Raw genomic sequence first — 23,403 nt, 5'->3', positions numbered from 1 at the left:
CAGATTTCTTTGTATCTCACTGGCTTTGCCACTGATACCTGCGTTTCTGTTCTAGGATTCCACATTGCTTTTTTTTTTTTTTTTGTGACAGGCAGAGTTAGAGAGAAAGGTCTTCCTTTCCGTTGGTTCATCTTGCAGATGGCCGCTATGGCCGGCATGCTGCGCTGATCCGAAGCCAAGAGCCGGGTGCTTCCTCCTGGTCTCCCGTGCGGGTGCAGGGCCCAAGGACTTGGGCCATCCTCTGCTGCATTCCCGGGCCACAGCAGAGAGCTGTACTAGAAGAAGAGCAACCAGGACAGAATCCGGGGTGCCAGCGCCACAGGCGGAGGATTAGCCTAGTGAGCCATGGTGCTGGCCTCCAAATTGCATTTAATCATTGTGTTTACCTGCATTCTCTCGTCTGTGATGCGTTCCCAGATTGTTCTTGTGTTTTGAGATAATGATGGTTCTGGGGATTACTTATTAGTTATCTTGTGGACAGTCTATTAATGTGGATTTTTCTGAGCTTTGCTCATGATGGGAGTTTTGAGGAAGAGCAGCACAGAGGTGCTAAGCCCTTTGTGTCCTTTTATGTGACACCCACGTGCCTTTGCTGTGCGTCCACCGTGAAGGTGTATTCAGGATTCTGGGCTGGCTTGGTCTTCCTCATTTGTTCACTCTCTGTTGGAAGTTGGCCACTGACTTCCACCTAGACTCAAAGTATGAGGGTGCTGCAAAAAGCTCATGGGAAATGGAATTAAAAGATTAGTTGATGTTGGTAGAAGACGATTTGGAATTCATGCATAGTTGTTTCATAATACATATTCTTCATTTACTTTTAGAAGACTCCTTGTATGTATGGAAGCTCCATCTTTGATGGGGAAGGAATCTGCAAGTGCTGTCCGAGTTCCTCAGGAAAATGATTTCTCTTTTCCCTCACTTATTGAGCCATTTGTTAGTGTGGACCTGTGTGTGTGTGTATCTTACACACTGGCTTATCATCAATACTGTGTTGCCCATAGCATTGCAGCTTTGGCTTTGGGAACTTTCTCAGCCAGCCTTGTCACCTTTTGACATTTTGTTTTTTTGAGCACTATCTCAATTTCCTGTGCGTCAAGAGGCTGCTGGCTCATCCTGCATTTTCCCAGTCTTAGCTTTAGAAGCAAACAGTTAAGAAGCCCTGGTTCCTTGTATTGGAGAATAATATTGAAAACCAAAGTGTGGGTACTGAGTACGTTCTGGTATTTCTCCTTTTTATCATGGCATGCTATCTTCCCAAGGGACATTTTAAATGATATTTTTCTAAGTATTTTTAAAAATTATTTTCATCATTAAAATCAACCAAAATTATTTGCTCTTCTTATAGGCCAGACCCTGTTCTGGGCACTGAGAATTAGCCAGTTGGGCCAGTGAAGTTATCAGCAATCATACAATTTATATCCTTAGGGAGAACAGTGTCAATAAACAAGTGAAAAAGTAAGTAAAAGAAGTAATTTCATAGAATAGTACTGTGTAGAAAGTAACTTTTGAAAACAGCATCATTTGATCAAAAGGCAGAGTAACAGTCAAAGAGGGAGTGACAGACGGGGATCTTTCCCAGGCTGGCTTACTTCCCAAAGGGCTAAATCAACCAAGCCTGAGCCAGGCTGAAGCCAGGAGCCAGTAACCTCATCCTGGTCTCCCACAAGGGTGGCAGGGGCCAAGCACGTGGGCCATCTTTCACTGCCTTCCCAGGTGGTTAGCAGGGAGCTGCACTGGAAGTGGAGCAGCCAGGACTTGCACCAGCACTCTGATTTGGGATGCAGGCTTCCCAATTGGCTATTAATACTACAACAAAAATAACGCCTGCTGGGGGGGTAAGAGATGAAAAATGGCTTCATTAGACATGTGGTTCCATAAGTCATGTGTGCATTAGGACATGGTGATAGGAAGAAGGCAGAGACAAAATTATGCAACAGCAGAAAAAGGGTGGCTGGCATTGTGGCACAGCGGGTTAACCTGCCACCTGCAATGCCAGAATCCCATAGGAGCACTGATTCTAGTCCCTGCGGCTCTACTTCCAAGCCAGCTCCTTGCTAATGCTCCTGGGAAAGCAGCAGATGATGATCCAAGTACTTGGGCCCCTGCTGTCCCCATAGGAGACCTAGAGGGTATTCCTGGCTCCTGGATTCAACTTGGTCTAGCCCCAGCCACTGCAGTCATTTAGGGAGTGAATCAATACATGGAAGACCTTTCACTATCTCTCCCTCTCTCTCTATAACTCTCCCTTTCAAATAAAATAAAAATATCTTAAGAAAAAAACAGAAAAGAGACTCCTAAGAGTAGTGTGGGCTTGGCATATTCCATGAAGTTGGAGGAACATCAGGGCAACTAAATCATGAAGACTTGAGTGCATGTGTGGAGGAAAAAAGCCAAGGAATTAGGCAGAGGCCAGATAATAAAAGGCCACATAGGGCATGTTAGGGAGAGTACCGGGCTTACTTGCTTGCTCTCACTCTTGCTCTTTCCTTCTCTGAGCAATAAGAAACCATTGGGATACTATTGATAGAAAAATAACATGCTCTGGTTTATAAAAATTTTTAACATTTGTGTGGAGAATGCACGCCACATACTTCATCAAGGACACTGTTGATTGTAATATCCACTCTTGGTTTTGATATGCTAAAACTTGGAAGAAAAGGAGCAAGTGCAATTCTGAAATTCTACCAACTGATTGTGAGATGCACTCCGATTTTTGAGGCATTAAAATGCAGGGCAATGTATGTTGTGGAATATTTGAAATGAATCGACGGTTGACAAGAGTGCAAGCAGGGAGGCAAACAGGTAGGATGGGTCTGTGGACAAGGCTGACGTTGAGAAAGAGGTCATTGAAGAAATTTGGGGTTTAATCAGAAGGACAATGGCACAGCTTACTGACAAATGAGAAGTAGGAGTAAGAAAGAGGAGAATGCTGTAGTAAGCAGTAGGAATATGTTGGTGCCTTTGTGAAGATGGAAAAGGACATTACACAAGAGTTCCAACTTCACGCTGGGCAACTGGAAGGAGGCGTTGCTCGGACACTGTCCAGCGAGACTGTTAAGCATGTTGTCGAAGGAAGCCTGGATGCAGTAGAGACAGGTTAGAGACTGTGATACGATTTGGGAGTCACTCACATGTGACTGGCTGAGCGAGAGAATGAAAAGACTACTGAAAACCCTAGAGTAAGTCTTAGGTGATGGGGAGGAAGCAGCCAAGGAGTGTGAGAGTGAGCTCACACCTGTGCCTCCAACTCTAGTTTTTGTTACCACCTGGGTCATTGTGCATCTGTGTATTCCATTCCAAACTAGTTCCTAGTAACTACCACCATTTATTTAATTCTAGCTTACACACATAGTGGTTTGAGAACCTTTAAAATCAAACAATATCTGTTTTAAGTTTTTCATCAAATGTCAGCTATAGAAAGAAATCTTTGCACTATGGTTAATGTATAAACTAATCAATGAAATATATTGGGAGTGAGCCAAAGAAGTGAAAATTTTGATTTAATTTTATGCCTACTAATGTAATTCTTTTAAAAATAAGTATTAATGTATGCAAATAGCTTAAAAGTAATAAAAGTTGAATTATTTTGCTGTAGTGACACGAACAGGCCTCTCCTACCTCCTCTCCCTGTCCTTGATATCTGCTACCAAGGAAAAGCCAAATTCAGCTTTTAAAGCTTTTTCCCCCTCCATGTATGGAAATATTTTCAGGTAAAATCCATATACTGATCTTTCTTAAACTTACATCTGGAAATTTGTAACCAGAAAACATCTGTTTTTCCACTGGGGTGAAGAAGAATACTTGTATCAGTTGCCTCTTAAATGGATTGATGACCAACATTTTTGTGTTTAGCTCTACCTGCACCACACCCATGAATTTTTTGAAGTCAATGCATACCTTTTCATACCTTTTTCATAATACACATGTTACATCTATCATGAAAAAAATGTACACCCAAATTTGTTTATACCAAAGTAATCTTATACTTTAGTTCCATTTTCTATAATTTTTTGAACCCTCAAATGCACAAGTTCACTTACAAGCTAAGGAAGAGATTGTGTAGAAAGATATTACCATTATTTTATTTGGTGATAAAATATACATTCTTATAAGTAATTCAAATATTATATAAGAAAATGCAAGTTTCTCTATCAAACTACCTGTTCCTTCGTACCTATCTAAGTTCCACTTCTTAGACTGCATATTTTTCTAGATTTATTTTTTATTTATACATAGTTTTTTATTCTTATATATATGAACTTAAATTTTGTACATTCCATCGATTGTACCAAAATGCATAAACTAATCCATAATGTACTGCCAATTAGTAGCTAAATTTCCACAAGTAAACAATGTTACATAGATACCTTTGTGAATAAAAAAGTTAAGATTTAATTAGAGGAGGAAATGATGGTCAAACATCTAATTGTTACTTATAAGACATGTAGATTTTTAAAAAAATCAGTCACCTTGCCTTAGCCTGTATGTACAATGACAATTTATGTAAAGCATGTTTTCCTAAAGGTACTCCATGATCCTAAACTCAAATAATTCAAAGATCATTTTTCCAGTAAGAGTAAAAGTAAAGTTTGCAGGAGTATATTTTTGGTTCCTGTAAATCTGCTACCAATGTAGCAAATGTTTTCTTTAATGCGACTTTAAATTCCCACAATGTGATTGCTAATATTTCACATGAAGGTATTCTCGAAATTAATGGCACAGGGTATTACTGTGGTTATTTAAACATCCTCCTGGTATTTTTTTTATTACAGCTGATATCATTGATTTTCAGGGATGGCTTCCAGTGTTAGCACAAAGGAAACTTCTCTTTAGAGGACTCTTGAGATACATTGAAAACAATTTAATTTATAACAATCCATGTTAAAACTTTGACATCAAAAGCATCATGATGCCTTTGTGGGGGATTCATTTTTTAAAAAATGTCCCATTTAGTACTTCTGAAGGTTGATAATCATTCCTGGTGGCCAGCTAGAGAGTGGGCCAGCATGCAGCAAGGATGAAATCAAGAGTGCAGCTCACTTGATCACTATGACGTGCGTCACCCAGTGCTGGGCAGGTGTTGTGGCATAGCCAAGTCAAGCTGCAAGTTGCAACGCCAGTGCCAGTTTGAGTCCCTGCTCCTCTGTTTCTGATGCAACATCTTGGTATTGCACCTGGGAAGGCAGAAGAAGATGGCCCAGGTGCTTGGGCCCTTGCTACCCACACGGGAGAGCAACACTGAGTTCCAGGCTCCGAGCTTCTGCCCAGCCCAGACCTGACTATTGCATCCATTTGGAGAGTGAGCCCCTCTCCTCCCCTCTCTGCCTGTCCTATCCCCCATCTCCAAGTCCTCCCCCATCCTCCCCCACCTCCCCCTGTCATTCTCACCCCCCTCTCTGCCCCTTGCTCTCCCTCTCCCCTCTTGTACTCTGTCTCTCCCCCTCCCCCCACTTCCTCTTCCTTTCCTTCTCCTCTCTGCACTTCCCTCCCTCCTCCCTCTCCCTCTCTGTTCTCTTTTCTCCCCCTCCCACTGCTTCCCTTCTAACCTCCCCATCCCCTTTCCCTACAGCCCCGCTGCTTTGTCCCCCCTCTCCCTCCCCCTCTCTTTTTCTCCCTCCCCCCTCCCCATTTCCTTCTCCCTCCCTCCCCAATTCCTTCTCCCTCTCTCTCCCTCCCTCTCTCTCCCTCCCTCTCTCTGCCTCCCTCTCCCTCCCTCTTTCTCCCTCCCTCTCTCCCTTCTGCCCCCTCCCTCCCCATTTCCTTCTCCCTCCCTCCTCCCTCCCCATTTCCTTCTCCCTCTCCCTCCCTCTCTCCCTTGTCCCTCCTCCCTCCCCATTTCCTTCTCCTTCCTCCCTCCCCCTCCCCTCTCTCTCCCCCTCCTCCCTCCCCTCTCCCTCCTCCCTACCCCTCTCCCTTCACCCTCCCCTCTCCCTCCTCCCTACCCCTCTCCCTTCACCCTCCCCTCTTACCCCTATCCTGCTCTCCCTTTCATTCTCCACCCCTGCCCCAGTCTTCTCCCTCTCCCCCTCTGTTGTTATGCCTTTCAAATAAATAAATCATTTTCAAAATGTAAGGTGAAACCACACAGTGCTGATTGTTTTCGGTTATTTGCACTGTTTACAATTTTGTGCCAAAGCTGAGATTTATTGATTTTTTTTTTTTTTTTTTGACAGGCAGAGTGGACAGTGAGAGAGACAGAGAGAAAGGTCTTCCTTTGCTGTTGGTTCACCCTCCAATGGCCGCCACTGCCGGTGCGCCATGGCCGGCGCACCGCACTGATTGATGGCAGGAACCAGGTGCTTCTCTTGGTCTCCCATGGGGTGCAGGGCCCAAGCACTTGGGCCATCCTCCACTGCACTCCCTGGCCACAGCAGAGAGCTGGCCTGGAAGAGGGGCAACCAGGACAGAATCCGGTGCCCTGACCGGGACTAGAACCCGGTGTGCCGGTGCCGCAAGGCGGAGGATTAGCCTATTGAGCCGCGGCGCCGGCCCTGCTGATATTTTAATATTGCATTATTTTAACTTATTTTAACTGTAACTGTACTGTCTATATGTATTGAAGAAACAGTATTCATTATGTTAATGTATTTATAGAAACAGCTGATGTCTGTTAATATAACAGAAAGCCATGATATAGGCTGTTTGACACAGTTTTACTTTTTTTTTTTTTTTTATTTGAAAGGCAGAGTTAGAAAAAGGTCTTCCTTCTGTTGGTTCACTCCCCAAATGGCCGCTATGGCTGGTGCACCACACCGATCCGAAGCCAGAAGCCAGGTGCTTCCTCCCGGTCTCCCATGCGGGTGCTGGGGCTCAAGTACTTGGGCCATCCTCCACTGCCTTCTCAGGCCACAGCAGAGAGCTAGGCCAGAAGAGGAGCAACTGGGACTAGAACCTGGTGCCCATATGGGATGCTGGTGCTGCAGGCAGAGGATTAACCAGGTGAGCCACGGCGCCAGCCAGTTTTACTTATTTTCTCAGTACGTGTGGAGGGAAGCTGATTCTAGAAATTAATTTATAAATGTGCATAGACACACAAATACATAAATATTGTGTGTGTGTGTAGCAATTATGTTACCAAGCACTCAAACTAATACCCAACTCAGTTTTTTTTTTTAAAGAGATTTATTTATTTATTTGAAAGAGTTAGGGAGAGGCAGAGAGTAAGATATCTTCCATCTGTTGGTTCACTCCCCAAGATGGCTGCCAGGGCTGGTCCAAGGTGAAGCTAGGAGCCAGGAGCTTCTTCCATGTTTCCCATGTGGGTACAGGGGCCCAAGCACTTGGATCATCATCCACTGCTTTCCCAGGTGCATTAGTGGGGAGCTGGATTAGAAGTGGAGCAGCCTGGACGTGAACCAGAGCCCACGGGGATGCTGCCCTGCAGGTGGTAGCTTTGTTCTCTATGTCACAACGCCGGCTCCATTACTTTGATGTGGAGTATTAAGCACTATGGAAGAACAGGCTTTTAATTTAAATTTTTTATTTATGTAATTTTTATTAGACAACATGTGCTTCCAGCGGCTAGTTCCTTCCCCAAATACTCACGGTGGCCTGGGATCCTGGAACTTGATCCAGGTCATGAATTAGCACAAAGCAGAAATTGGGAGCGGGAGCTGGCACTCAAAGCTGAGAACTCTGCTACTGGATGAGGGTGTGCCAAGGAGTGTCTTAACCACGGCACCCAGTGCCACTCTCCCCACACTCAAACAGCAGGCTTTGAAAGAGATTGAAATATGAAGATAAATATTTGACTTAGTTCTAAAGAGAATTGGTCTCATTTTACATGGTTTACTTCCGAGTAATAAAAAATCATATCAGCCTTAAAATTTAACAGACTCACACATTCGTAGACTATGACATTGGAGCTTTCAGCTAGTTCTTGTTTTTTCAAGTAATTTCCCAATAGTTTAGATTTTTTTTTTTTGGATTCCCCTATTGACCAAACTCCATGAACATTCATTTGGTAATGCAGTGAAGTACATGTCTAATATATACTTATTTATAAATTTTACCTTGGAGATTATTAACTTCAAAACATCTTTTTTTTTTTTATCCACAGAGCTACATGTAATCCACAAGTTGGCCCCGGTTTTCCTCCAACATCCAGCCATTTGAGATAATCATCCCCATTAGTAAGTACCAGTGCAAATACGATGATGGTGGTACCGTCTCCCCATTAGTAAGTACCAGTGCAAATACGATGACGGTGGTACCATCACCTCCTTCTTGGAGTTCATGTTTGTTATTTTTTTCTGCTTTCACCAAATTCTTTTTTCTAATTTATTTATGTTATATAAGTTTCATGTATTTCATTTACACAGATTTAGGAACATAGTGATACTTCCCACCTTACCCTCCTTCCCACCCACTCTCCAACCCTTCTTCCTCCCTCTCCAACCCTTCTTCCTCCCTCTCCCATTCCCACTCTTAATTTTTACAAAGATCTACTTTGAGTTTACTTAATGATCGTAAAGTTAACCCTACACTAAGTAAAAAGTGTCCAACAAATAGTATGGATTCTTTCACTCCTGCTTGGCTTTCTTTTTCTCTGGCTCATCTGACTCTCAGGAACAGCAATTCTCTCCTTAGATTTCATAATCACTGATAGCTGTGTTAGGCAGACATTTCCTGGTGGTCTTTAGTCAATGGGCAGAGCTGCTTCTCCTTTGAAAGGGAATGTGGGTTATGAGTGGGTATAACTCTCTCTGAACCTCTTTTACCACCATCACTGTCCTCTGGACCGATTTTTTTCCTTGGTCTCCTGTCAGGACAGCCTGTCACTCCAGGTTCTCTTTCTGCATGGGACCACTTCTTAAAACACATCCTCTCCAAGCACAGCTTTCAGATGACCACAAAGTTCAGCTTTCTCCTTGTAGAGTGGTTTTCTGGTCAGGGTTCATTTTAGGTGTCAACTTGACTGCGACATGAAGTGCCCAGATTTTTGGCCAACCATGATTCTGGGTTTCTGTGTGGTTGCTTTTAGAGGAGGTTAATACTTAAATTAGAAGATTGAAACATTAAATTTTATGATTATTGTAACCAGTATAGTACTGTATGGTTCCCTGTATACTGTGACTGGACCTCATCCACACAGTTTCAGGTTTGCACGGAAAAAAAGACCAAATCTTGCCTGGGTCAGCGTTTCTAGGTGGCCATTTGCTGATTTTTATGGACTGAATACTTGTGGACCTCTTCAATTCATACCCCTGATGTGGTGGTTGCATGAGGAAGTCATTAGGATCAGATGGAGTCATGAGAATTAATACATGTTCTACAACTCTCAGGATGCCAGAATCAGGAGAAATTCGGGAGACAGTGCCACTGGGCTATGAATGATCAGCCACCATAAGTACGTCTGCATTATCTCCTGCTAATGTCACAGAGAGCCAGCTATACAGTACAGGCAAATGGACAGCAACAGTTCATTAGTACATTTTGAGAGAATGATACTCGCTGCCTCAAGAGTCAGTAGTGTGTTAAAGTAGACATAGTCACCTGAGCATTATTGAGCCTTTGGACTGGCTAATTCTCTGGTGTGTGTGTGGCAGGGGTGTGCAGGCAGGGAGGTGGGTGCCACAGGGAGGTACACACAGGTGTTCATTTGACATAGATGGTTAACTTTCTTATTTGAACATAGATACTAATTGAAAATTGTATTGCATTTTTAAGCATATTTTTTTCAGAATTGTGTAATGACAACTAAAAACTGTTTTGTGAAGATAGTCACCATTTCTTTGGGAAGTGAGATTTTAAAACCACATTTGTGTATTTCCCCACCTACCTATTTGGGGAAGCAAGACAAGTTACCGGAAGAAAAGATTGTCATTAGAAAAAGTGCTCTATTTGCTGCAGGGAATTATGAATGATTATGACTAATTTCTGATTACTCAGAGAAAGTCACTCAGAATAACTTGCAGTAAAATCCTTTTTCACAGACACCTTCCAATGATGTTTTTTGAGAATCCAGAGGTGACTAACTTTCTTCTTAATTTCTATGGATTTATTTTCCCATTTATCTCTCCTCAATAATATGTCATATTTCTTTAATATATTAAACCTCTGAGTATTCCTTTGGAGAAGTTGGTGTTAAGGATTAAAAAGGCAAATCAACATTTTGTGTTTCTATTTGTAAGATTGTATTGCTGAGGGCTGTGTTGGATACTCAGTTGTGTGAATCCTCAAGGACCTGTCAATAAAAGCTGCATGAAGACACGTTCATGGGGAAGTTGGGATGGTGAGGAGGAGGAGGGTAGGGAGCACTGAGATTAAATTACGGCAGAAAATTACAACCTGCTGGGTGATGTGAGTGAGGGAGGTGCGGGGAGTGTGACTATTGGCCAAAGACATGTTTCTGTGCCATGAAACTGAGAAGGTTATATTTCATTGAGATTTGACAATAGTTATTATCTTCTATCACCTTTTCCCTTTGACCTCTAATTTCCAGCACACTCTCCCTGTAGCTAAAAGTTACCCAAATCAATCTGTGGCTAAAAGGCTTTTTTGCTTGGGTTTGATTACCACTCATGCATCCAATTGTGAAGCACAAGGCTGGAGCTGCCAGGTAGCTGATAGATTCCAAAACACACAGGTCTGAAACACGTGTAAAGGCGTGGGGTGACAGCCTTGAAGGTCTCAAGGTTTGCATTTCTGTTTCTCGTTCTGATGAGCCAGGAAGAAATAAAAGTATTCCTGAGTCATCATGTTGAAGTGCTAGTCTTTGGCATTCTCTTCTGAAGCCATTATATCACATAGACTATTTCCCCTCCAGCCGTCAGTTCTACTGCAAATACCCTCCATGCCTTCCCTAAAATGAAATACTGGATCCTTTGTTGTTATTTGTCTGTCTTTTCTTCCTGTGTGTAGGAGATTTTTCTTTTCTCTCCCATAACAATGAGTTTGGCTTCTCCCTTATTGTTATCCCAGTTCTGTTTTTATCCTTTGTCCTAAAAATGAATGATTCTCCCCTCTAGCCCTCAGTAAAGTGGAACTGTCCTTGTGCTGTCATGAATTTCCTTTATTCTTCACTTCTTAAAGTTACTTTTCTTTTTTTGCCTTTTTACTTACAGATAATATTTCTTCACTTTGCCTCTCCTACTCTCCCAACTTGTGACTTTTTATTTTTCAAAAAATTTATTTAAGAAATAGAAACTCCATGCATTTTATATATACAAATTTGAGAGCATAGTGATTCTTCTCACCCTCCCTCCAGCCCAAACTCTCCTCCCTCTCCCATTCCCACTCTTATTTTTTACCAAGATATATTTTCAGTTAATTTTATAATCCATAAGATTAATCCTACACTAATAGAGAGTTCACTGAATACTATGAAGAAAAAAGAAGAAAAAATTTTCCTCAACAGTCAAGACAAGGGATATTCAAAACTATCCCATCACAAAGTGTCAGTTTCACACCTATACATTACCTTTTAGGTACTCTATTAGTTACCACAGATCAGGGAGCACATATGGTATTTGTCTTTTTGGGACTGGCGTATTTCACTAAGTATTAATGGTTTCCAGTTATATCCATTTTGTTGCAAATGACAGGATTTCATTTTTTAACTGCTGTGTAGTATTCCATAGTGTATATATACCCTAATTCCTTTATCCAGTCTTCAGTTAATGGACATCTGGATTGATTCCATATCTTAGCTATTGTAAATTGAGCTGCAATGAACATGCTGGGGGGCAGTGCCGATAACTCTTTTATGCTGATTTCATTTTCTTTGAGTAAATTTCCAAGAGTGTATGCTGGTTGGGTCATATTGTAGATCTATATTCAGTTTTCTGAGGTATCTCCACACTGTGCACAGTGGCTGCATGAGTTTACATTCCCACTGTCAGTGGATTAGGGTACTTTTCCCCCACATCCTCGCCAGCATTTGTTGTTGATTTCTGTGAGACATTCTAATGGGGGTGAAGTGAAACCTCATTGTGGTTTTGATTTGCATTTCCTTGATGCTGATGGCTAGTGATCCTGAACATTTTTTCATGTGTCTGTTGGCCATGTGAATTTCCTCTCTTGAAAAATGTGTGTTGAGGTCCTGTGTCCATTTCTTCACTGGGTTTTTTGTTGATGTTGTTGGTGTTGATTTTCTTGAGCTCTTTATAGATTCTGGAAATTAATCCTTTACCAGTTCACCTAGTCTAGATCAGACTGCCCTGTCACTATTCTGCCATCTTGGAACCTCCACGGAAGTGATGACTTTTTTTTAAAAAAAGATTTATTTATTTGAAAGGAAGAGAGAGAGATTGAGTGAGAGTGGGGGAGAAGGAGAGGTGTCTTCCATCCACTAGTTCACTCCCCAGATGGCCACAATGGCTGTGCCAATCTGGAGCCAGGAGATTCTTCTGGGTATCCCATGTAGGTGCAGGTGCACCATCTTCCACTGTTTTCCCAGTCCTTAGCAGAGAGATGGCTCACAAGTGGAGCAGCCGGGACTTGAACTGGTGCCCATATGGGATGCTAGCACTGCAGGCAGCTGCCTTACCTGATGTGCCACAGCACCAGTCCCCAACAGATGACTTTTAAAGAGTGATTTTTTGTCTCATTTCTTGTTTCTGATAAATTGAAGCAGCAACATCAGAACTTGAAGTCACAGTTGTGATATTCTCACCAGTATTTTCTTTCAGGAATTTATCTTCTTCCAGTGATTACTTCTGTGAGTATTAGGATGTTGGCCAATTCCTTCCCTCTTCTTAGCACTCCATAATTTGTATTTGTAAAGCATACGTATCTGTGCATTTAATAATTTACTTTTTATTAAAGAAATAGGCCTCTTTCTGTATAATTATTAAATTTACTCTAGGCTAGATTTTTTTTTTTTTGACAGGCAGAGTGGACAGTGAGAGAGAGAGAGAGAGAAAGGTCTTCCTTTTGCCATTGGTTCACACTCCAATGGCTGCCACCGCTGGCGCGCTGCGGCCGGCGCACTGAGCTGATGGATGGCAGGAGCCAGGTGCTTCTCCTGGTCTCCCATGGGGTGCAGGGCCCAAGCACTTGGTCCATCCTCCACTGCACTCCCGGCCACAGCAGAGAGCTGGCCTGGAAGAGGGGCAACGGGACAGAATCTGGCGCCCCGACCGGGACTAGAACCCGGTGTGCTGGCGCCGCAAGGCAGAGGATTAGCCTATTGAGCCGCGGCGCCGGCCACTCTAGGCTAGATTTTAAAGACCAATGCAATAGTAAGCTTATTTTTAAGACTTCTGGGAGAGACTATGGTTTTATTTCTAGATTTTCTATGGTTTATGTGATAATGACTGATGAGGACTTTTTTATTTTTTATTTTTTTAAATTTTAAAAAAATTGACAGGTAGATTTATAGACAGAGAGAAAGGTCTTCCTTCCGTTGGTTCACTCTCCAAATGCCCACTACGGCCAGCGTGCTGCACAGTTCCAAAGCCAGGAACCAGGTGCTTTCTCCTGGTCTCCCATGCGGTACAGGGGCCTAAGCACTTGGGCCATCCTCCACTGCCCTTCCGGGCCACAGCAGAGAGGTGGACTGGAAGAGGAGCAACTGGGACTAGAACCCAGCACCCATATGGGATGCCAGCGCAGCAGGCAGAGGATTAACCAAGTGAGTCATGGCACCGGCCCGAGGACAACTTTTATGCTTGGTCTCCTCTTGCTTACACACAAATATTTATTCAGTCATCACATAACCATAACACCTATTGTGCCCCGACATTGGACTGGAGGCTGTGGTAGGTAGTTGACTATAGAGATCTAGTCCCCACAGAGGCATTAACAGTTTAGTTAGGAAGACAGTCTTGAAATCAGTAAACCAATCAGGTACCCAAGCAATTGAACACACTGATTTTTCATGGCAGAAAGATGTGATTCCTTTCCCCTTTGCAACTGTTTTCCTCATTTCTCACAAATAACTGTGATTGCTGGAGCTTATTGAGAAGCTACTATGTGCCAGGGCCCTTTAGTCTTCTACTTGCACAATCTTACCTGAACTCCCTCGCTGACCCCCTTTAAGACTGAGCATTCCTATACGCAGTCTACACAAGTGAGAACTGGGACCCAGAGTGGCTGTTGCTGTGCAAGTATACTATAGACCCAATGTCAAGTCCACGTGGTCTGATACCTGCACCCTGGATTATTAATTTATCAGGTTCTTTCCTCTTTTTCTAGACAAATGACTCTTTTCTGTGTTTTTAAAAATTATTTATTTGAATCAAGAGATATAGAGACGTATAGAGAAGGATCTCCTATTTGTTGGTTTACTGCCGAAGTGCCTGTGGCAGCCAGAAAGAAGCTCTGAGAGCCAGAAATTGTATCAGATGTCCCACATGGGTGACAAGGACCCAATCACTGGAATCGTCACTTGTTGCTTCCCAAGGTGTGCATTAGCAGTGAGGGGAATAGGGAGCAGACCAGGGCCTGAAACTCAGGCACTCTGCTGTGGCATGTGGGAGCACCAAGGGGGGTCTGAACTGGCTGTGCCGAACACTTGTCCCCACTTCCTGCTTCTAACAGACACATCTCTCCAATTGATTCAAGACGACTTCCCCCAAATCACTAATGTGCATTTGGATAACTGTTTGCCAGGCTGTCATTTATTTACTTACTCACTCCAGTGCCTGGGAGCCCAATGATACGGATAATAATTCACCACAGGTTCTCTCATTTGGAGCTCAGTAAACATTTGTTGAATGTAAGAATGAGAGAAAAATCAATGATTAAGGAACATTTTCTCTAGAAGGACCTTGCAACCCAAATCACTCCAATAAAATCTAATCCTATATAATACAAAAATATGTTGGGGGGATCAACACGGAGGGCTAAGCAGGAACCAATGGTTTGGATTTGGGGCTCAGAGGTTGAGGGCAGGCTCTGTGGTTGTGGACATGTGAACAGACTCCCAGAGTTTACTTTGATGGTAGATGTGTGGTGGTGTGGGGGAGTCCATGCCAGGAAGATCTGGACTGAATCCAGAGAACCTGGCCTTCGGCACTATTGAGACTTTGGGTTGGGACCTTCCTTGTCATTGGAGGTCGCCCTCTGGAGTGTGGAGTGTGGATGCCAGTTGCACCCTTCACCCTAAGCTCTGACAGCAGCTAAAAATGTCTCCAGGTCTGGGAGAGAGCCGTGGCCTGTTTCAATGTAGTTGTAGTGATAACAGACAAGCAATCAGCTTATGGCGGAGATCGAAAATGTCATTATCCAAAGGAAAGTAGGGTTAATTAGGACAAACAGTTTCACTAATGTAACAAAATAATTTCATGATAGGATTTGACTTCTTGGACTGACTCCCGAAGGAGAACAATCTATTGAGACTGCACTTGACAGCAACAGCATTGGTGACTATATCAAGGTCATGTTCTCATCCTGCTCCTGGCCTTTATCAGTTTATATCTGTGTGTGCACATTTTATTAATTTGCAATAGTAAGGAAGGTTGTGTCAGACAGTGCCAGTGCTAATAGAAGTCTCAGAACAGTTACTCTAAGTCTTACCAGAGGTTGAGCATGTTCGGTACTTAGCAGATAGTAAATTTTATTAGGAACACTCTCCTCCTATTGGGACTCTGTTCTTTGAATGGCTTTTATTGGACTCTGTGTCTCTATGTTCACATCAGTTGTCTAAGTCCACTTTAATTCTGATTACCAAGAGCCTACTCTGTGAACACATTTAGGAGGAATAAGGTAGAACACAGTTTGTGACCTCAGAAAAGAAACATTGCTGGGCACATGGTGTTGGGACTTAGCTAACTCTGAGTGTTGGTTCTGACCCTTGTCAGCCTCTGATTTACCTTCTGTAAGTGATAGCTTAGCTCTGTAAAGTGGAGATAGTGCCAAGGTTTGGTGTACTGGTGCCCTCTGGTAGTGCAGGGGCAAGCACTGGGTAGCATCCTGCAACGGGAAAAGGGTAAGAAAGTCCTTTAAAACTGTGTGGCAGGAAGGCGCCGCGGCTCAATAGGCTAATCCTCCAACTGTGGTGCCGGCACACCAGGTTCTAGTCCTGGTTGGGGCACCGGATTCTGTCCTGGTTGCTCCTCTTCCAGGCCAGCTCTCTGCTGTGGCCCGGGAGTGCAGTGGAGGATGGCCCAAGTGCTTGGGCCCTGCACCCGCATGGGAGACCAGGAGAAGCACCTGGCTCCTGGCTTCGGATCAGTGTGGTGTGCCAGCCGCAGGGGCCATTGGGGGGTGAACCAATATCAAAGGAAGACCTTTCTCTCTGTTTCTCTCTCTCACTCTGACTGTCAAACAAAACAAACAAAAAAACTGTGTGGCAAGAAGTACTGATGTCTTAGGAGGGAGAAAGTCACCAGGAATACTGATAGTAGAATTGTGGAGTAGAGGGAAGAACGGAAGGAGTCAGCCGAGGTGCTCAGGGAGCCAGTACAGGTACTTTTGAGTTAAGCCACTCAAGGAGTGAATCACCTGGGATGAAACTCATACAGTGTTTAGTTGACAATTTCTTCCCAGAGGAGTTTGTAACCTGCCATGTGTAGTCTAGCATATATATTAATAGAGTGGACAGGGTTTCCAGGTTTAAAAATTGACACACAGCATGCCTGGTTAAATTTTAATTTCAGAAAAAAAGCTGCCATTGTAAGGTCTGGTCTTTACTCATGCTGAACATTATTTATTGACATCAGCAATATAAGTATAACCAGACTTGCTGTATTTACCTTGCAATTCTGAGTATACTCTGGCTATAGATAAAGTTTTTGAGCAGAGAGATGCAGTTCTTGGCAGTTGAATTTCAGAGGGGCATGCCCCGGATGTGGCTGAGGCACCCTCTACCCGCCACATTGGACCTAAGCATACATGCTAATGTCTGTAGGGAACATGCAACATCCATGATTGCAATGCTCACACTGACTACCCAGGGATTGGTACAGGACTTGAGACAGGATAGTCAGACGGTTGACCGTTACAGTTTTCCCTTGGAGATAATGAAAACAATGTATTCTTTCAACTACAGTTTCTGAATTAGAATGATTTAAACCTGAAACAAACTTTCTTGACCTTGTCAGAATTCTCCTCCAGGGGCCAGCATTGTAGTATAATGGGTAATGCCACCACCTGCAACACTGGCATCCTATATGGCTACCTGTTTGTGTCCCAGCTGCTCCACTTCCTATCCAACGCCCTGCTATGTGCCTAGGAAAGCAGTAGAGAATCGCCCAGGTACTAGGGTCCCTGTAATTTGGTAGGAGCCCCAGAAAAAACTTCAGACTCCAACCTGGCTATATTGTGGCCATCTGGGGAGTGAACCAGAAGATGGAAGATCTCTCCTCTCTCTGTGTCTGTCCCTGTCTCTGTAACTGCCTTTTAAACAAACAAATGCATCTTTAAAAAATGTCTCCTCCAGCAGAAGCATCTTAGCGTTCTGCCTACTACACCATTTTAGAAAAGAGATGAAGAGAAGAAGAACTGAGATTAGAGAGGCTAAGCAATTGTCACCAAAGAGTGAGCATTACCTTTGCATGAACCAGTTGTAGCGTGGATACAATTTACAGCCTCGCTGGGTACTAGTTAAGTACACAGTTTTCACTTTATTGGCTTGAGAGTATTAGACAATCCCACAAGGCATGCAAACGGTTTCTGTGTTCAAGCAGAGATGCCAGGCCTGAGCCCGGGGAGATGTGGCTCGTTAAACGCTCAGTGTTAAGAGTAATAAAGCAGCAAAGGGAGTTGGAGGCACACAAAGGAAGCATGTGATTGACAGAAGCTCCCCCCGGTTTTCCAGGGGCCCCTACGAGTGATGCATAGATGTGTGTAGCAATGAAGGCCTGTCACACTGTGTCAAAGGAAATGTCACCTGCAGCTCAGTACGAAAGGCTTTGGAGCCAAGGAGAACACACGTGGGATGCAAGATACACACCTAGGCTGGCGTGTTCCATCAAAGCGTTGTAGCGCAGATTGTGCTGAGGAGCCTGGTCCCAAACGCTGTCAGTTTCTCTGGTTCTCAAGCAGGCATGCTACAGAAGAAATTCGGATGAGCTGGCTGGAAATTTGAGTTGCTGATTATAAAGTGGCTGCCAAGCTGTCTTTGGTACATGACAGCTGGAAAAAATTTTCTTCTCAAATCCGTGTTTCAGATGCAGGCACTCACCTGGTTGGTTAAAGACGAGGGAGAGTAAAGGAGATGAAGATGTGAATTGAGAGAGAGAAGGAGCTATGGGAGGTCTGATGAAAAGAATTAAATGAACTCTAACTGGCTCATAAAGATTCCTCTGCAGATTTCAGTGAAGTTGGTCATTTGCATACAGGCCATAATTTGTCCCCAATTGACTGTGATTGTTGTACCCTTGGTTCAAAGCCGTGTTCTCAACCTGGATATTTCACTTTTCTTTGTTCAAGGCAAGAATCACCTTAGCTCAGATAAAGATAGAGGCTCACTACTGTTGTACTACTTAGTGCTGCTTCTGCAGACATTACCTCTTAAACTCACCCTTACCAATCTATCCTTTAAAACCAGATCCCTGGAAGTAACCACCAAGAACGTGGCACAATCATGGCAGGTCTGAGGGCATATTGTTACCAGATAATGGCCTTCCAGAACTGCAGGTGGAGCCCATGCATGCAGGGGCCTGCTTGACTTATAAAAAGCACTTTTTATAGATTTATAGAAATAGATTATATTTATGGATTTATAGAAAAAGATTATATTTATTTCTATTTATAGAAATAGGTTTTTTTAAAAGATTTATTTATTTGAGAGAGTTACAGATAGAGGGAGAAACAGAGAGGTCTTCCATCCCCAAAGAGCCGCAAAGGCCAGAGCTGGGTGGATCTCAAGTGAGCAGCATGGAGCTTCTCCCAGGTCTCCCAGGCAGGTGCAGGGGCCCAACGACTGGGGCCATTTTCTGCTGCTTTCTCAGGCCATAGCAGAGAGCTGGATCAGAAGAAGAGCAGCCAAGACACAAACTGGCATGCACAGGGCACGCAGGCACTGCATGTGGCTTAGTCTACTACACCAGAGTGCTGGCCCAAAAATACATTTTTAAAATGTTTAATTGACACAGCAATCATACATGCTTATGAGATTCTGTGTGCCATTTCTATACATGTACACCATTTGTAATCATATCAGGGTCATTAGCATATCTATCACCTCAGACATTTATCATTTCTTATCTGGGGAACATCCTAAATCCTCTCGACTAGTTATCTTGAAATAGTCTACTGCTTGTTGTCAACCATGGTAATCCTACTGGGATACAGAACATGATCTGTCATCCCTTGTATTTAACTCTGCCCTGGATCCTCTCTACCTACTTCCCCACGCACTCTCTTTGGTCTGCATGACCACTCCTCTCCTATGTGATCAATTCCATTTCTATTGCTACCAGTGACAGAACTCCCATTTTTGATGAAATCCATTGTGTGTGTATGTATGTGTGTGTGTATTTCTTTACACATTCATCCACCAGTGGAGATCTAGGTTGATTGCATATCTTTTTAAATTATATTTCAAGTATTTGAAAAGTAGAGACAAACATAGAGAATTCTCCCAATCTGCTGATTCAATCCTCAAATACCCACAAGAGCCAAGACTGTGCCAGACTGAAGCCAGGAGCTCAGAACCCAATCTAGTACTCCCACATGGGTGGCATAGACCCAAGCTCTTGAGCCACCATCTGCTGCCACCCAGAGTGTGCCTTAGCAGGAATTCAGCTTGGGAAATGGAGCCAGGACTAGAACCCAGGCACTCTGATATGAAATGTGGACATCCAAAAATGGATCTTAGCCACTTTACCAAGCGCCTAGCCCATGATGCCATATCTCAGCCAGTATCAATAGTGCTGTAATAAACATGTGCAGAGGCCAGCGCCGTGGCTCACTAGGCTAATCCTCTGCCTTGCGGCGCTGGCACACTGGGTTCTAGTCCTGGTCGGGGTGCTGGATTCTGTCCCGGTTGCCCCTCTTCCAGGCCAGCTCTCTGCTGTGGCCCGGGAGTGCAGTGGAGGATGGCCCAAGTGCTTGGGCCCTGCACCCCATGGGAGACCAGGAGAAGTACCTGGCTCCTGCCATCGGATCAGTGCGGTGCACCGGCCACAGCATGCTGGCGGCAGCGGCCATTGGAGGGTGAACCAACGGCAAAAAGGAAGACCTTTCTCTCTCTCTCTCTCTCTCTCTCACTGTCCACTCTCTGCCTTTCCAAAAAAAAAAAAAAAAAAAAAAAAAGAAAAGAAAAAAAGAAAAAAAGAAAAAAAAGAAAAAAAAGAAAAATAAACATGTGCAGATGCCTTTACTTCGACTAATTTTATTTCCTTTGGATCTATACCCACTATGGGATTGCTGGATCCTTTGGAAAATTCTATTTCTCTCTTTTTTTTTTTTTTGAGAACCTCTTTTCATGCTTGCACTAATTTATATTCCCATCAGAAACATATGACAGCTCTTCTTTCTCTGAATCCTCTCTAGCATTTCTTATTTTTTTATGATGTCATCTAACTAGAATGAGATAATATCTCACTGCAGTTTTGATTTGGATTTTCCTGATAACAGATGCTGGGCATTTTTCATTTACCTTTTGGTCTTTTGTATGTCTTCTTTTGGCTAATGTCCATTCAGCTGATCATTCGCCCATTTTTTAATCAGACTAATTCTTCCTGTTGAGTGGTTTAAGTTCTTTATAGATTTGAATATTACCAATTTGTTGGATGAGTAATTTACAGATAATTTCTCTCCCATTCTGTAGTTCATCTCTGTTATTTCCTTTGCTGTGCAGAAGCCTTCCAATCTTATTTATCTAGTTTTGCTTTTGTTGCTTTGCTTTAGGGGTACTATCCAGAAAATCTTAACCCAAACCTATGTTCTAAAGAGTTCTGCCTATGTTTTTTTCTAACAATTTCATAGTTGGGCATCTTCATTTAAGTCTTTAATCTATTTGGAGTTGATTTTTCTGTCTGAGAAAGAGGAGTATAGTTTCTTTCACATATGGATATCCAATTTTCCAGGAACTATGTTAACTTATAGACTGATATCTGCTCTGTGATTTTTCACATTTTCAGTATGGAAGGTGAAGATAGGCAATAAAAATATTATATAAATGAATATGCACGTATCAGGAAGTGTTGTTAAAAAGAAGGTTGGTGGGAAATGGTGATGCCAGGTGGATGGACTATGGGGAGCTGTAGTATTGAATGAAGAGGTCAGGAGAAACCTCACTGAGAAAGTGAACATTTGATCACAGACCTCGGGGATGAGGGACAAGCCCTGTCAATGTGGGGGGTGGGGTAGAGAAGCCTTCTGGACAGAATCCTCCACACACATCTCGGTCATCAGTTCCGGAGATACTCAGTCTTCAGCTAAAAAGTCTACGGAGCCTTTTAAACATAAGTCACAGCATAGGAGGCTTTGGGGAGGAATACTTTGGAAAAAACAGCAGAATTCTATCAGAAAGAGTTAGAGTGTTTCCTCTGAGGTGCAGAAATAAATGTCCATTTACAATGCATCGACATGCATATTCAAATAGGTTTCTCCTTCTTGGAGGAGAACTAACAAGAAAAGTGATATACACTTCAGAAATATATTCAACTTACAAGTTGCTCACATAGATTCTTGAGGAAATTACCCCAGAAAAGAAGAGGGGTGTTAAAGCTGAATATTAAAGCAAGTACAAGTATTTCTCTTTGACTAAGACAGATAAAACCTCCTTCCTCTTCCTTCTACCTTCTCATCTCAGAAATGGATACCTTTCTTGATGGGTTTTTACATTTTGATTTATATTGATTTCATTGTGGGTAAGAGGGGTAGAACAAGAGGACAGACAAACCTATAGATGAGGAATCAAGCTTAGCTTAGGGAAAATTGTGATTTCAACAATTGAGAAATACATGGGCATAGGTAGGAAATAAAGATGCGGATCAAAAGAGATATAAAATGATGCTATGGAAATAACACCTCTGCAATTCTACTTGGAGAATGAATGGTTAGCTGGTAATGCCACTCCACAACATTCCCTCCGTAGTTTTCTTCCCTAGAAATCATGATCGTGTGTGCAGGTTTCAAGTCTGTGCCCCGGCCATTGTGCTGAGTACAACTTGTTAGTTGCTGTTAGGATAGGATGCCCAGATCTCCTAGGAAATAGGAAGGGAATCCATCAGCTTACAAATATTAGTTGAGTTCTGTATTCATAAGAATTACTGCACCTGCTCAATGCGTGATATTTCCTCTCAGGCCTACCCAAAGTAAAAATAGACTCACCTGCTATCCCCTACCCCGGCTTAAACACACTGGCTTAAACAGGGTAGATACTTATTTCTCCCCTCTAAAGAAATAGCCAGAAGTGGTAGGATAAACTGGGTAAGGTATTCCATCATGTCAAGCACCAAGGCTGTGTCAACCTCATGGCTTCTGCCATTCCTGGTGCTGGTTTTGTTAACTCAATCCAAAACGGCTGATTGAGCTCTAGTCATCTTGTTTGCAGGCCTGCCAATGGAAGTTGGCAGTCATAAAGTCACGTATTTATTAAGAACATTTTTGGGACAGCAATACACAACATTTCCCCTTATATCCTTTAGGTCAGGCCTTAGTGACATGGACTTCAGTCAGTGGGTTTGGGGACTGAATGCCCCCAACTCAAATCCAAGTATTTCTGATGAAGTGTGAATGGGGTCATGGCTTCTAAGGAAGAGCAGCTGGAAGCTGAGCTCTTAAGATTTTCTGTTTGCTATTGATAAGAGCATTTCGTATGCCTGAAGGCTGGACCACACTGTACCTACCTGACTGGATAATTTGTGCAAATGCTGTGGTTGATGGTGGAAGGCGCTCTATGCCTATGTGACAACATCAGTGGAAATTCTAGTCTATTTCTTACATAGACTGTCAACTGGATATGAACCCACTAGGGAGGTATGTGAATATTTTGACTTCCTAGTGATAAACATTCATGTGGGTAAATTGAAGTGTTTTTGTATGTGTGTGTGTGTGATTTTCTTCCCATGCTGAAATGAGTGTTCAGTTGCTAACCTTTCAGGAGCACTTGCAACATAAAGTATTTCATTGAGTTTCTCTCCTAGCATAATGAGTAGATGATTGCATTTCAGTTGATGGAACGAATGCAATGCCAATTATATCACAGCTTTTTGGCTTCTGTTGTTATAATTCTGTTCACTTCAGGTACCTATGGCATATTTTGTTTTAGAAAAATTACCTGTAAATTGGAAATTTTATATTTTCAGAATCCTCATGGTTATTAATTCTGGGGTATAAGTTATAACATCTTGAATATTTCTGCATAATATAAAGAGATGGAGTTGGACACTTCTGGGAAATTGGGATCAATAAGCAATTTAATAATCTGTAGTTTCTTTGCTTTATAATGATATGCCAAATGTGATATAAGCATATTATACCATGTCCTATTTTATATGTAAGTGGCTATATCTATTAAACAATGGAACAGGTGGTAACTTTGTAGTATTTTTATCACTTTTG

At 42.8% G+C, this 23,403-nt stretch overlaps 1 long non-coding RNA gene across 2 annotated transcripts in view; it reads left to right on the top strand.

Moving 5' to 3' along the window:
* Window positions 1-23,403, top strand: part of LOC149123309 (uncharacterized) — a 402,860-nt gene that overhangs the window by 264,306 nt on the left and 115,151 nt on the right. For both annotated transcript variants that reach the window (XR_016215733.1, XR_016215732.1), the window contains exon 2: window positions 8,060-8,132. This is a non-coding gene — a long non-coding RNA (uncharacterized LOC149123309). The remainder of the gene's footprint in view (window positions 1-8,059; window positions 8,133-23,403) is intronic.

Source organism: Oryctolagus cuniculus, chromosome 11 (assembly GCF_051225735.1).
Source record: "Oryctolagus cuniculus isolate XC-2025 breed Fujian yellow rabbit chromosome 11, ASM5122573v1, whole genome shotgun sequence".
Taxonomy (NCBI): domain Eukaryota; kingdom Metazoa; phylum Chordata; class Mammalia; order Lagomorpha; family Leporidae; genus Oryctolagus; species Oryctolagus cuniculus.
Note: the sequence above shows the minus strand (reverse complement) of the source record. Positions and strands in the feature narration are given on the sequence as shown.